The sequence below is a fragment of the Hyperolius riggenbachi genome, chromosome 4, assembly GCF_040937935.1.
Source record: "Hyperolius riggenbachi isolate aHypRig1 chromosome 4, aHypRig1.pri, whole genome shotgun sequence".
Lineage (NCBI taxonomy): Eukaryota > Metazoa > Chordata > Amphibia > Anura > Hyperoliidae > Hyperolius > Hyperolius riggenbachi.
Window position 1 is genome coordinate 362582905 of NC_090649.1, and position 14040 is coordinate 362596944.

At 41.3% G+C, this 14040-nt stretch overlaps 1 long non-coding RNA gene across 1 annotated transcript; it reads right to left on the minus strand.

Moving 5' to 3' along the window:
• Nucleotides 1–1559: 1559 nt before the first annotated feature.
• Nucleotides 1560–8432, minus strand: LOC137504042 (uncharacterized). Its single transcript, XR_011019404.1, has 2 exons — nucleotides 7825–8432; nucleotides 1560–6167 (listed from the first exon to the last, which is right to left on the minus strand). It is a non-coding gene; the product is annotated as an uncharacterized lncRNA (long non-coding RNA).
• Nucleotides 8433–14040: the final 5608 nt, after the last annotated feature.

Here is a 14040-nt window from a genome sequence, read left to right on the forward strand (position 1 = left end):
TCCAGTAGTAAAAATGTCACCATGTGGTAAATGTCTGAATGTAAATCAAGGAGAGGAAAGATTTTACAATGAGCAAACACTGACTAAATCGTTAATAAATAATTATTGTAAAAATTAAGCGCTTTTTTATTACATTATTTTCACTGGAGTTCCTCTTTAAGATTAATTATGCTGGCTGGGTTTCAGAAGGAAGTCTTGGCAACAAGTCCTTTGGATAATGATTATGATAAATGATGCTGGAAAGATATGGAAGTGATTTTTAGCAACATATTATTGGTAAGGAATGCCATGTATTACCGTTTGCTTGGGTTGTCTTAAAAAGTCAGTGAAATAATCAAATCCATATTCAGGAGTGCTTTTCTCTGACTTTCTAGGTATGTATGGAGAGCCTGTCCCTTATGTTAAACATGCAACTCAATCAGAGGAGCCCACAGTCGATACACAATCAATATCCAATATTAAAAAAAGTCTCTTTAATAGTGCCCTTGGCTTAATAGGACATACAAAATTACCACTCATTAAGTGGTAATTTTGTAAGTCCTATTAAGCCAAAGGCACTATTAAAGATAATTTTATACATGCATGAGACAAGGTCAAACTGTTTAGTATTGGGTATGTATAAGTGTATTTTTTCCCCCCTAATGAAAAAACAAAACAAAAAAAAAACCACTGCAACCAAAGGCTAATTATGTTTGCTTTTACAGTCTGACTAATTCAAGTTAGAAACAAAAAGGGACTTCACTGATTATAACTTAATTAATAACATGTCTTATTTTTATACAGTATATATTTATAATTAATATTCATTTATATATTTTTAGTCAGTGTTTGCCCAATGTAAAATCTTACTTTATTTTGATTTACATTGTTACATTCATAAGTGATGCCAGCATCTTTACTACTGGCAAGGTGCTCATTTGCATACTTGGAAACTGATTGGCTGAAGCAGCTCAGCTTTGTATCTGACCGAGCTGTTAAGCTATTCCACAACCAGAAAAGGACTAAGATGCAATGGGGCCGTAGGCAAGATAGATGTTTTTGCCCACCGCTGTGTTCACTGGCTTTTCTCTAAGTAAGATTTGGTGGGGCTAGCATCCACCAGACCCCTTTCCAGGCCCTAGGAAACTGCCTAGGTTTGCCTTGTGGATAATTAGACTTTGGCCACAGCTGCAGTATAGAATCTACATAGCGCGGTCCCAAGCTTGTGCAGTCTGAACGAGATTGTCCACAGCTGGAAGCACAGGCAGAAGATGGCAAGAGACCCTTAGCTAGAACAATGGCATCTACAGGGATCCTGGAAGATTCTGGAGGAGAAGGGGGAGGGAGGGAAGAGGGAGCTGTTGTGGGGTGCTATTTAAGGAATAACAATCAGCCAGGAGCAAGCTAACAAGCCTACAAGAGCCTAACTAAGCTTTCCCTAGTAGAGTCTGTCAGCAGCTGTCCCTTCACTAATTACTGTAGTTAGACGAGTTGTAATGCTATGTTTTTGGCGTTGCTAAGGCCTCACACTCGACTCACACTAGCACACAGACTAGGTAAATACATAGCTTACGACTTCACACTGTAGTAGGATATTTATTCAATTATTTACATTATTTACAGGTATAGCAGTGAATCATGGATAAGTAATAGAGTAAAGAATCAATACATTACCGGATATTGCATCATCACTCCGTATCGGGGGACCAGCGATCGTCAGGAGGCAGCGCATACACAACATCACACAACTCGTCAGTAGTGGAGAGTCCCATCAGAGCAAGGGAAATCTCTCTTTCTTATACTCATAGCTCCACCCATTTTCCCGATTGCATCTTGGGGATGCTCAGGCATGAGCCTTGCTATGATTGGATGACTTATAGTCAATATTCTCATGAACAGGACTAGTTCTGGTTAAGTCCCGTGTGAACGTGCAATTCCTGAAACAGTTAATTCAGGGTTACGCGCTTATTGCAACACAATGTTATATAACCATATCACGTGCCACGCATGCTCAGTACTTGTTGTGACTGGGTGGGTTCGTCCTTCAGCCTATCCACAACGTGGAAGTATGATTCATCCCTCATGCCCACTGCGTGACCGCAGCGCACAGCCGTATGTTTTTATAACTTGCAGTAACCTTGTGTTCTTGCCAATGATTTTCTATGGAGAATGGTCCATCACTACTAAAAGATGCAAAATATGTCCTCTCTACCTACTGACTAGCTTGCTAATGTGTTTCTTACCTAACAGCCAGTCATTCACACAGACTCTTCAGACTTGTATCACATTCGGTCCTTAGTGATGACCATTAACATATGAAACCATGACAACTTTTTCCCTTACAACAGATCCCATATGCCACATACCAGTTCCATCTGGATAGGATAACTATAACAATCATTACAATCAAAAATAGGATGAACTATCCACTTCATCATTGTTTCTGCTGATGGCGAATAACCCATAAATACATCCCACCAGTGGTGAGAGGTGGCATCTGCTATGGCAGAGCCCACTTTAACAATTTTGTTTGCAATCACGGTAGTACTGAGCTGGTGTACGATTATACTTCTATTCAACTTTTTAATAGCACTTTTTCACTTCCGTTAGATTTTTCAACAATCCGCTTTAGTTTAGTCAGGTTTAGATCCCAATTGGGAACTTCCAAACCTTGGCCTTGCCAGGAAACCTTTGTAGTTAACGCTATATCAGGCATCAACATAAAAGTTTCATTTTCCCATTGGAATACAGTGATATTGTGTATGCATCCTGCAAAAGGCACCCTCATTTTAGGGACCACCTGACGATCTGTCACTACACATACCACTTGAGGTGTTATTTCCACCATCCAGCGGTATGTTATAGGCATTATGGTCCACCCACATTTGTTTACAGTGTTCTGTAACAAACAAGGTTCATATGCAGTAGACTGTAACTTACATATTTTACTGTTTAAAGTATTATCACAAAAAGTCAAATCATGTGTTCTGTTGCGGTCATCAATAACAATAAAACGTAGGTACCCAGAAATGCTGATCACCTTCTGGCCCAATTAATAATGGCAAAATGACATTCTTACACATTATACTACTTTTAGTAACATTGTAAAGTGTTAATTGTCCCATGCAAAATGTATCATTGCACATCACTTTAGGTGCTTTGATATCTATCCAGTGATCAGTTGTTATCATGGAACTGAACACGGTCCTCCAAACCTCCTCATTTCCAGTCAACAACATAGTTTGAAATAACCCTTTCTGTTGTTGCTGTTGTAAGGTTTGCATGGAACAGATAGTCCAGTTTACAATTCTAGTTATATCAACATCTGTTTCATACATAACAGAGGCACTTGCGTTAATTAAATCAAGCAAATCATCATCTATTTTAGCTTGTAATTTTAAATGACGCCCATATAGTTGGCATCCATTTAGCTTGTAAAGTTAAGACATCATTTATTTTACTTCCAGCGTTATGCAATCTATTTGCTAATGTTTCAATATCAAGACTATTAAGAGTTCCAGTCAATGTCCCATATCCTCCTAACAAAGTGTCATACCACTCTCTCCGTATTTAGTGTGGTTTAGAACAGCTTATGGCAGCTGGAAATGTGCATGAATCACGGTCTTTTAGGCACGTTGCCCCACCTTTGCACAAGTGGAAGGTAGTCTCTTTATATGCCCAGTGTCCACTTTAGCATCCATCATATCCACAAATATCAAAGTAGGCCCCACCGAGACATGTTCCATTGAAAGTAGCATTGAGAATGTCACATGCTTGCCTAGCATTACAGGTAAAGTTTCTCTGTAGACAACCCTTGGTTTTATTTCCCCACACGAAAGTCACCGTGGATCCCCTGTATCGGTTACTCGAATACTTGAAGTCCATGCATTAACGCCACAACTTTCCAACCACACGATACCAAGGATTCCAAGGACAATGCCATAGACATGGAGATCAATCTGCAAAAAACCCAAACAAGTGTGACTTATTCTTGCAAATAACATTTTTCCTGTGGGATATATTCCCACTTTTCCTGTTCTGGCCTCATTACCAGCAGAGTTCGGTCCTTGCCTACTGCAATCACATCTGCTGGAGGAGGCGGTCCTTGGGGATTCTGACCCACATTTTAGCTCCAACATTTACTGTATTAGTAGAACCAAAATATTCATCACCCTTTACTGATGGGCTTCCCTCTCTACAAATAAAGGAATTAGGGTCCCTTTACACTTAATCAGCTGCTGTTAACTGTAATCAAAAAATAACAACTGATGTACAGTCCAGCGTCCGTGTCCCCCTATGGCCTCTTTCACACCATACACTGAAAAAACATTGAAATCTTTTCACAGTGCATTGCCATTGGGGAAAAAACAACAACAACAAAAAACAAGAAAAAACAAACAACAACAAAATTGTATGCGTACTACTACTAATGCATACCAGCGCATTAAGTGTAAAAGGGCCCTCAGGAGAACCTGGGCTATACAACTCTTTGGCCTGTGTATACACAGTGTCCTCCCCAAAAAACTTTAACCCATCCTCTCTCCTCTTCCAATAATTAACTCACTATTTCCCAGGTTAATCATGATCACTTTAATTTATTCTTGATAGTCGGAGTCAATTACTCCTCCTATTACTATAGCTCCTTTCTGAGCAAAACTGAATTGGGTAGCTATTTGCCCATAATGTTAGTCAGGTATTTTACATCCTATACCTGTGGGAATGGTTGTAACCTGTGAGGGGTTAATGATAACAACTTCTAAAGCATGCAAATCCAACCCAGCTGACACAGGTGTTCCCCTATATGGAGCTACCGCATCCTTATGCATTTTCCAATAAGGAATCGTTTCTACTTTAACCACCCCACCAGCTAGTTTCTGGTATAAACAAAAATCTGTTATCTTCACAGTTTGTTTGTATTATTCTAAACTAGCATATGCATACATTCTAGCATCTTTAACAGAGGTATTCTTAAACATATAATACACTATATCAGTAAGGTCTCAAAGCAAACTTCATACAATTCATTAGAAACAACTCAATTCACACTTCATCATCAACACATTCTGCCACTTCACGCCATTCAGCTAATCAGTACAACATTCAACCCTAGAGAAACCAGACATTTCTCTGCAAGACAAACAAATCTCATTTAGTAACTAATGACCTTAGCCCATTTAAAAAAAAAAACAAGCTAGGCCTTTCGCTGCGCATGCATGTGCCCGCTGTGCACATGCACCCGCCACGCGCGTGCCCTCATACACCGTTGCGCACACGCTAGCCGCCTCTGGCCCTATCCTCCCTCAACTTTTCCCCAGTGTTTCTGCGCCCCTCCCTGCACATGTGCAGTGCAAAAAAAAAAAAAAAAAAAAAAAAAAAAAAAAACTCTGAATAGACGCAGAGACACAGGCATATTATATAAAAAAGTTTTTCAGTCTAATTACGCAATATTTTCATTCTACATTGCCATAATAGACTTCACAATTCTATTTCTTTCACACAGTCTCATCTAATCTAGCTTTCAGCTCAACAAGTAAACAATTTCACTCCTGCACAATTATAGCTAGAAACCAGGGGAAAATTTGCTGGCAGATGTCCCCGTGACATCATAATCACATTTAACCCTGTAAATAAAAAGTGAGCATTTGCAGGGATTTGGAAGTTCTAGCAAAACCCAGCACAACACACAGTGATTCACAACGCACACACACAAGAAAGTTGCTTTACTATTTCTCACCTCTTTAACCATTTATTTTATCAAACAAGATGCATATCCCATGAAGTAAGAGTTAAAGGTCAATATTTTTTTTTACAGCATGTACTCCTGAATGAAAAAAAAAAAATAATGCTTGCCAAGCACCCCCAGTTGAGGAGAGCAGCATCTCAAACACTCACTGGCTCACACACATTCCCTAGGAGCACTCACCTCCCGTGCACAAATGCATTTTTTTAAAAAACATTCCTCTATGCATTCAATTAAACAAAAACCAGACATATGAATACACGATTAATCAGGACTCGCTATAACGGATTCACCATATAAAACATTCACTAGAAACAACAATGTTAACCCACCTGTCTTGTCCAGATTATATTACCATTTCAATTCTGCCAGTGCAGTCAGATACTGTCACTTTAAGGAATTTGCTTTACAAGTTTAAACACAGCACTCCAAGATTATACTCCGAAATCTAACAACAAAGACACAGACTGTATTAAAAACCGTAGTAGTAAAAGCTGAGATTCACTGTCAGGTTACTCTCTGCCCCTTCTTCCCATCCATATTTTATCATTAAAAATATGGGGTTTTCCTTAAGAGGGACAAAAACAGCAGTAACAACCTAAAGAAAGTTCCCAGCTATTCCTAATCTTTTCAAATGGAACAAAATACATTTGTGCTAAACACTTCCAATTCCAGTTCAATGCACATTGTCCTATTTCTTGTGCAATGATCAGTGGCAGAGTTTGGCTTCCTTTTATTTACAGAAGCTCCCTGCTCCACTGATAACAATCCAAAATGTGTCATCACAGGAGCCTCTTCCCCAGCTACTTCCTCCAGTACATTTATTTTACCAGCTGCAGATTCTGTTACATGTTGGTATTTATCTGCAGCTGCCTGTGATGACACTTGTGCAACTATCACTCTGTCATCCTACTCTAGTTCCTTTTTCTAACAGGACTAGCCTTTTTCCAACAGGAATACCCTCAAGTAAAGTAACAACATTGAGGGATTCTGATTCTTTCAACCTACACAATCTTTGTTGAAGCTTTCTATAAGCTGTCAACAACATCCCACTATGCCGCCTGAGAGCGACATCATGCCCCGCCTTAACAGGGCCCCCCTCTAGAGTCTTATCTACATCTAGAGAGAGCAACAACATCACCCGCTTCAACGGGGAACCCCCCCTAGAGTCTTATCTACATCTAGAGAGAGCAACAACATCACCCGCTTTAACGGGTAACCACTATATTCCAGCATCAGGCAGCGTCCCTCAACCTCAAGTTGAGCCTGTTCCGCCTTTTCTTGATCCTGGAACGCCTTCTGCAATCGCTTGTGCACACCACGATATGCAGAGGCCAACACCCAGCTCCTTCTAGCTAGGGTAACTGCATCACCTACCTTGGCAGGGAGTTTTTCAAGTACTTGAACTAAATCAACCGGTTCTGATTCTTTCAACTGCTTATCCCACAATTCTACCAACCCATGGCTAGCTAATTCTACTGCTATAATATTATACGGAGACTCGGTCCAGCCGGGGATCTCCGCAGGTTCTTTTAGGCATTTGGCCTTTTTCTTAAACATATTGCCTTACTTTTGGCACACTGCCAACTGGGCGTGGCTTTGACCAGAGGTGCCCCTCAACTTCTAGACACCAATGGTCAAACTTCCCACAGGTAAATTTTGCTTAGTTCAAAAGATATCTTGACTTGAAACTAAGTGGGAGGAGCTACTGACTCCAAACTTTGCCCACACCTGTAATCTGTCCTAAGATATATACATGTCAAGTATCAAGTCAATATACCATACAGGGGCAATTTTACAAAGATTTATATTAATTGCCCCACTAACTGGCAAAATGCCAAATTTTGCAAAATTACACCCAGAGACCCACAGAATCATAGGCAATATATATCAGAGGTCAAAAGTCATCCTCGTCGCCATTTATGTAATGCTATGTTTTTGGCGTTGCTAAGGCCTCACACTCGACTCACACTAGCACACAGACTAGGTAAATACATAGCTTACGACTTCACACTGTAGTAGGATATTTATTCAATTATTTACATTATTTACAGGTATAGCAGTGAATCATGGATAAGTAATAGAGTAAAGAATCAATACATTACCGGATATTGCATCATCACTCCGTATCGGGGGACCAGCGATCGTCAGGAGGCAGCGCATACACAACATCACACAACTCGTCAGTAGTGGAGAGTCCCATCAGAGCAAGGGAAATCTCTCTTTCTTATACTCATAGCTCCACCCATTTTCCCGATTGCATCTTGGGGATGCTCAGGCATGAGCCTTGCTATGATTGGATGACTTATAGTCAATATTCTCATGAACAGGACTAGTTCTGGTTAAGTCCCGTGTGAACGTGCAATTCCTGAAACAGTTAATTCAGGGTTACGCGCTTATTGCAACACAATGTTATATAACCATATCACGTGCCACGCATGCTCAGTACTTGTTGTGACTGGGTGGGTTCGTCCTTCAGCCTATCCACAACGTGGAAGTATGATTCATCCCTCATGCCCACTGCGTGACCGCAGCGCACAGCCGTATGTTTTTATAACTTGCAGTAACCTTGTGTTCTTGCCAATGATTTTCTATGGAGAATGGTCCATCACTACTAAAAGATGCAAAATATGTCCTCTCTACCTACTGACTAGCTTGCTAATGTGTTTCTTACCTAACAGCCAGTCATTCACACAGACTCTTCAGACTTGTATCACACGAGTGAATAAAACGGCCAGAGAACCTTGCCTTTTATAAGGGGGGGTGGGGCTCCAGGAGTAAGTGTAGTCTGATCGGCGACAATGCGCCTGGTGACTGTGATGTAGAGGGTCAAATGGAGCATTATGGGGGTGAACCGAACTTCCGCAAAAGTTCGCCTTCGCCGGCGAACGCGAACCACCCAAAGTTCGCCTGAAACTTGTGCCATGGGCGCACCCCTCTAGATACGCCTCTGCACATTGGTTGTAAATATACATCTAATGTTTCCATTTAAATTACTAACCATATTTAAGCTGACAAGAACTGATCTTACCTGAAAAAGGAATAGAGGTGTGTAGCTTGGATTCTAAATTATTCTATTATTCTAAGTAATTTGTGTTATGACAAGACCTTTGATTTGGGCTGAGGTCATTTAGCAAGTCTTTAAGTTTCTGTCAACCTTCTGGCAGCGTCCAAACCACAATTTCTGATTAGAGGTGGGCCGAACTATTCGCCCTGCAAATTTTTCACGGCGAACAAGAGATTACATAGTTACATAGTTATTTGGGTTGAAAAAAGTCAACCAGAAAACAAGTACAACACAAGCCAGCTCCCTCACATATCCCTGTTGATCCAGAGGAAGGCAAAAAACCCTTACAAGGCATGGTCCAATTAGCCCAAAAGGGAAAAAAATTCCTTCCTGACTCCAGATGGCAACCGGATAAAATCCCTAGATCAACATCACTGGGCATTACCTAGTAATTATAGCCATGGGTGTCTTTCAATGCAAAGAAAGCATCTAAGTCCCCTTTAAATGCAGGTATAGAGTTTGCCATAACTACTTCCTGTGGCAATGCATTCCACATCTTATTCACTCTTACTGTAAAGAACCCTTTCCTAAATAAATGGCTGAAACGTTTTTCCTCCATGTGCAGATCATGTCCTCTAGTTCTTTGTGAAGGCCTAGGGACAAAAAGCTCATCTGCCTAGCTTTTCTATTGCCCTTTGTTGTATTTAAACACGTTAATTAGATCCCCTCTAAGGCCCCATTCACACTTAAAAGCGCAAAAGCGTTTTGCAGGAGTGATTTTTCCACGATTTAACATGGAAAAATCACTGGACACTGCAGCGATTTTCCCGCGATCGCGTTTAGCTCTTCTATAGCAACGAAACACAATCGCCGGGAAATTGCTTGAAAATGGTGCAGGCTACACATTTGCATTTGGCGATTTGCGTTAATCACCGGAGATTAACGCAAATCGACGAAGTAAGAACGGGCCCATAGGGTATTATAGCACTAGCGCTTTAAAAAGCGCTAGCGCTTGAGCGTTTTGCCGAAATGGCGGGCAAAATGCTCTAGTGTTAATGGGCCCTCAGGCGTCTTTTCTCTAGACTAAATAAACACAGTTTATCTAACCTTTCTTGGTAAGTGAGACCTTCCATCCCCCGTATCAATTTTGTTGCTCGTCTCTGCACCTGCTCTAAATTGCAATATCTTTCCTGTAATGTGGTGCCCAGAACTGAATTCCATATTCCAGATGTGGCCTTAATAGAGAGTTAAAGAGGGGCAATATTATGTTAGCATCTCAAGTTTTTATTTCCCTTTTAGTGCATCCCAAAATTATATTAGCTTTAGCTGCAGCAGCCTGGCATTGAATAAAATTTAACTTGTTGTTGATGAGTACTCCTAAGTCCTTCTCCAAGTTGTCCCCATCTGTATCCCGTTCATTTTGTATGGTGTTAGACCATTGGTACGACCAAAATGCATGTCTTTTTACACTTTTCAACATTGAATTTCATCTGCCATTTATGTGCCCATATAGCCATAATATCCAGATCCTGTTGCAATATGTCACTATCTTCCTGAGAGTTGATGATTCTGCACAATTTTGTATCATGATTCATCTGCAAAAATAGCAACATTGCTTTCTACTGCATCTACTAGATCATTAATAAATAAATTGAAGAGCAGTGGACTCAGTACTGACCCCTGTGGGACCCCACTGCTCCCATTTTGAATACGATCCATTGACCACAACTCTTTGTTTTCTGTCCATTAGCCAGTTCCCTATCCATGGACACAGACTCTTCCCCAGTCCTTGCATCCTCAACTTTTGCACCAGACTTTTTTGGGGAAAAGTGTCGAAGGCCTTTGCAAAGTCCAAGTATATCACATCTACAGCATTCCCAATATCCACATTAGCGTTTACTAGCTCATAAAAGCTGAGCATTTTAGTCAAACAGGACCTGCCTTTAGTAAACCCATGCTGATGCTGAGAAATAACACTATTTTCTGCTATGATGTCTTGTATAGTATCTCTTAGTAACCCCTCAAATAGTTTGCACTCACCCCCCCCCTCCCCCATACATCATCATTGAGCTAAACTTTGAAACCCTTACCTCGCAGTCAGCAGGCACATGGCAGCCAATCAGCTATCCCTCCCACCTGGACCACCCTCCCCACCTATCAGTAAACCAGTACAGAAGCCATTTTTCAGTCTGTGTTTAGCTTCTCTGCTAGGCAGATGACAGTGTGTTGTGACAGGGAAACAGTTAGGTAGGCCTGTGTTCTGTGTCCTCAATGCAGATTCTTGCTGATACCACATTGTCCTGAACAGGTGATATATTGTTTTTATTGCTATTGTATTGCTCTTCTGTGGCCAGTGCAAAAATTAGCGGTTGGAGACATGTCTGCTGTTCCTAGTAGTGCACAAACATAACCCAACTGTAACGATTGGGTGCTGCAACTCAGACGTCTGATTATTTGTGATCTGCAGAATCACCAATAATACAGACGCTACACCTGATTATGTGGTGATCTGCAGTATCACCAATAATACCAGTATAGCTAGCAGAGAGTAAGGTGTGGTGTTTGGTGCAACAGTATAGACTTCTCCAGGGGAGCTGGAGGGTCTACCAACACAAGTAACAATAGGCCTTTACCAGAGGAGCTGGCAAAGTACTATCAATGAGAGAATAAATAAGTTTGGCTAAACCTTACCAGAGGAGCTGGTAAGGTACTAACAGCACAAATGACTGAATAGTTTAACTCGACCTTGCCAGAGGGGCTGGCAACATACTATCAGTCACTGGAGCTATATAAAAAGGTCGGAACCTCACCAGAGGGGCTGGTAGGTTCTAATAGCTAAGAGCACCTCACCAGTGGCTAGGGCCCACTGGTGAGTAGAGTAGTCAGACAGGCTAGGTTCGATAACAGGCAGGCAGAGATAGTACAAAATCGGCAGGCAAGAGAGTAGTTAATATCAGGCAGAGGTTCAGCAACTAAGTCAGAAAGGCATAGATACAGAATTTTATAGAAATAGGAAGGTCAGAGAGTAGCCAGAATCATACACAGGTTATCAGAATACAATGTAATAATAACTAACTATAGATAGATGTATATTGCAAACACTGCATATACATCTATCATCAACAGGAACCTCACTAGGTCTGAGCGCTAACACGAGTGTATTCGCAACAGCAGATGAGTTGCCAATGATCTGTAAGGGCTTAAGAAGCCGAGGAGAGCCCAGCGACACGCCCCTTAGCAATCAGTCAATCTGAGCGGCGCGAGTCACTCTTGACGTCAGCCGACCGGCAGGTCAGCTGACGCGCCTTCTTCCAGCATAAAGGTCCTGTCTCCGTGCGCGCCTGCGCGATACAGAGACCTTATGAGCAAGAGACAATGCCGTTCCCGGCGTGATGGACGCCGCCGGGACGGATAAGGCCTGTGAACAGGGAACAAAGGCGGCTGCGGTATAGCCTGCGTACCCGCAGCCGCCATAGTTTCAGGTGTTACACCAACAATCCTTTTCACCACTACTGGCATCTAGTATCCACTACTGCCCCCTGTATTAGGCCTCAGTGCATAATCAGTGGTTTTTTTTGGTCACTTAACTGTCATTGAACTACCTCAGCCTGATTATAGAGGGTACGGGACCCTTAAAGTATTAGAGGCAGAGGAGTAGCAGGACAGCCAAGAAATGTACATTATTCAAAACAAAATAAGGTGTGCTTTAAACACACAGCAAGAAGTGCTCTACAAGTGCCCCCTTATCCAGGGCCAAAAGACAATGTATGTAATGCTTATTTCATTAAATGAAATGGCTGGAAATAAATACTCATCTGATTGTCGAGAGCTTCTGGACCATTTGGTAATTGCATCAGCTTATCTATTGGACTGCTGATGCACAATTAAAGCTGATTCTTTTTTCTTTAAAAAATATATGCCCAGTTCACTATCCAGATAGTTATGGAAAAGGGGTCATATACTTTGAAAGGCAAGGCAGTGTTAGGAAGTGGAAGAAAAATACAAGCAAAGAAAGGCAAAATTTAATTTCAGTCAGTAGACCAGTTCGATGCCCATATCTGAGCTATAATGCTATTGATGTGTTGCTGTAGCTGATCACATTTTATTATTTTTGTGCTTATGCTGGTTGTACTGTTTATAATTTATGTGTACTTGTGGGTTGCCCCAGACAAAGCCCAGCTCTAAGGATGAAACATGTTGAGTGTCACTGTTTCTCCACCTTATCACTTGATCTCCAAGTGTCCACATGCTCAACATATCTAGTGCTACATTTACTGAGTAGGATGGTCTTAGATGTGACCCTTACGTACCGCAGTATGTAGGGATGTTGGGGTCACATATAAGTAGTAGTGTTTTACTAACATAGTGTGGGCTTTGACTGCTATACATTTAACAGTTGTCTTTACATCCTGTACGTGCTAAAGAGACACCGTATCTCTTTTCTCACAAAAATATTTTATTAAGTGCAATAAGTGCTCTCAGACCTTGTACATATTGAGGGGACACTAACTGTTTATAAGCAGCTAATAATTCTTTACACACTTGTGTTTCAATTTAAAGTTTAACAATAAAGATTAAGATGCTTATAGGGTTTATACAGTAGCATTGTGTGTTAGTTACAGTTTTTCTGCATCAGCTGGAGAGTGTGTGCTCATCACTAAGTCAACCACTTCTCATTAAAGTGGATCTGAGCTCAGAACTTCCTCTCTGCTCTAAAAGATTTGGCAAACTCTGAAACGAATAAAGGAAAAATATCTTTGCTACAATGCACAGAAAGCCCTCAAAAAGCCATGAACATTCACTGGATGAACTTTCAGGGAGTAAAGGAAGGGTTAAAGCATCTGTCTCTTCCTGTACAGCCCTGTACAGCCAGCTCTCCCAGCTCTGAGGTGCTGTGAGTCATGCCTTCTGATTACCCACTTGTTACGCTCAACTGTAGCTAAATAAACAAATACAGCTAAATGCAGTTTATTTCTACAGTATTTCTATGTGGAATGAACCAGGGCTGGGCCGAATCAGAAGCGAGAGATGCTCCAGCCTCAGGGCGCAATATAGGAGGAGGCTCACAACTCACTCAGTCATCATTCCCCTATTGTGTTTGAAACACAAAGAAATAAGAATAGGGGATACATGGCAGTGGCTGCAAGCTGGATAACTAGAGATTAAGGCAGTGGTCCTCAAACTAAGGCCGAATGTGGCCCCCTGAGGCTTTTTTACCGCCCCCCCCCCCCACACACACACACACAAAATGTATTACAGATGCGGTCAGCTACATCTTTAAATATAAGTTGGTGGTCTGCATATAGAATGAAGC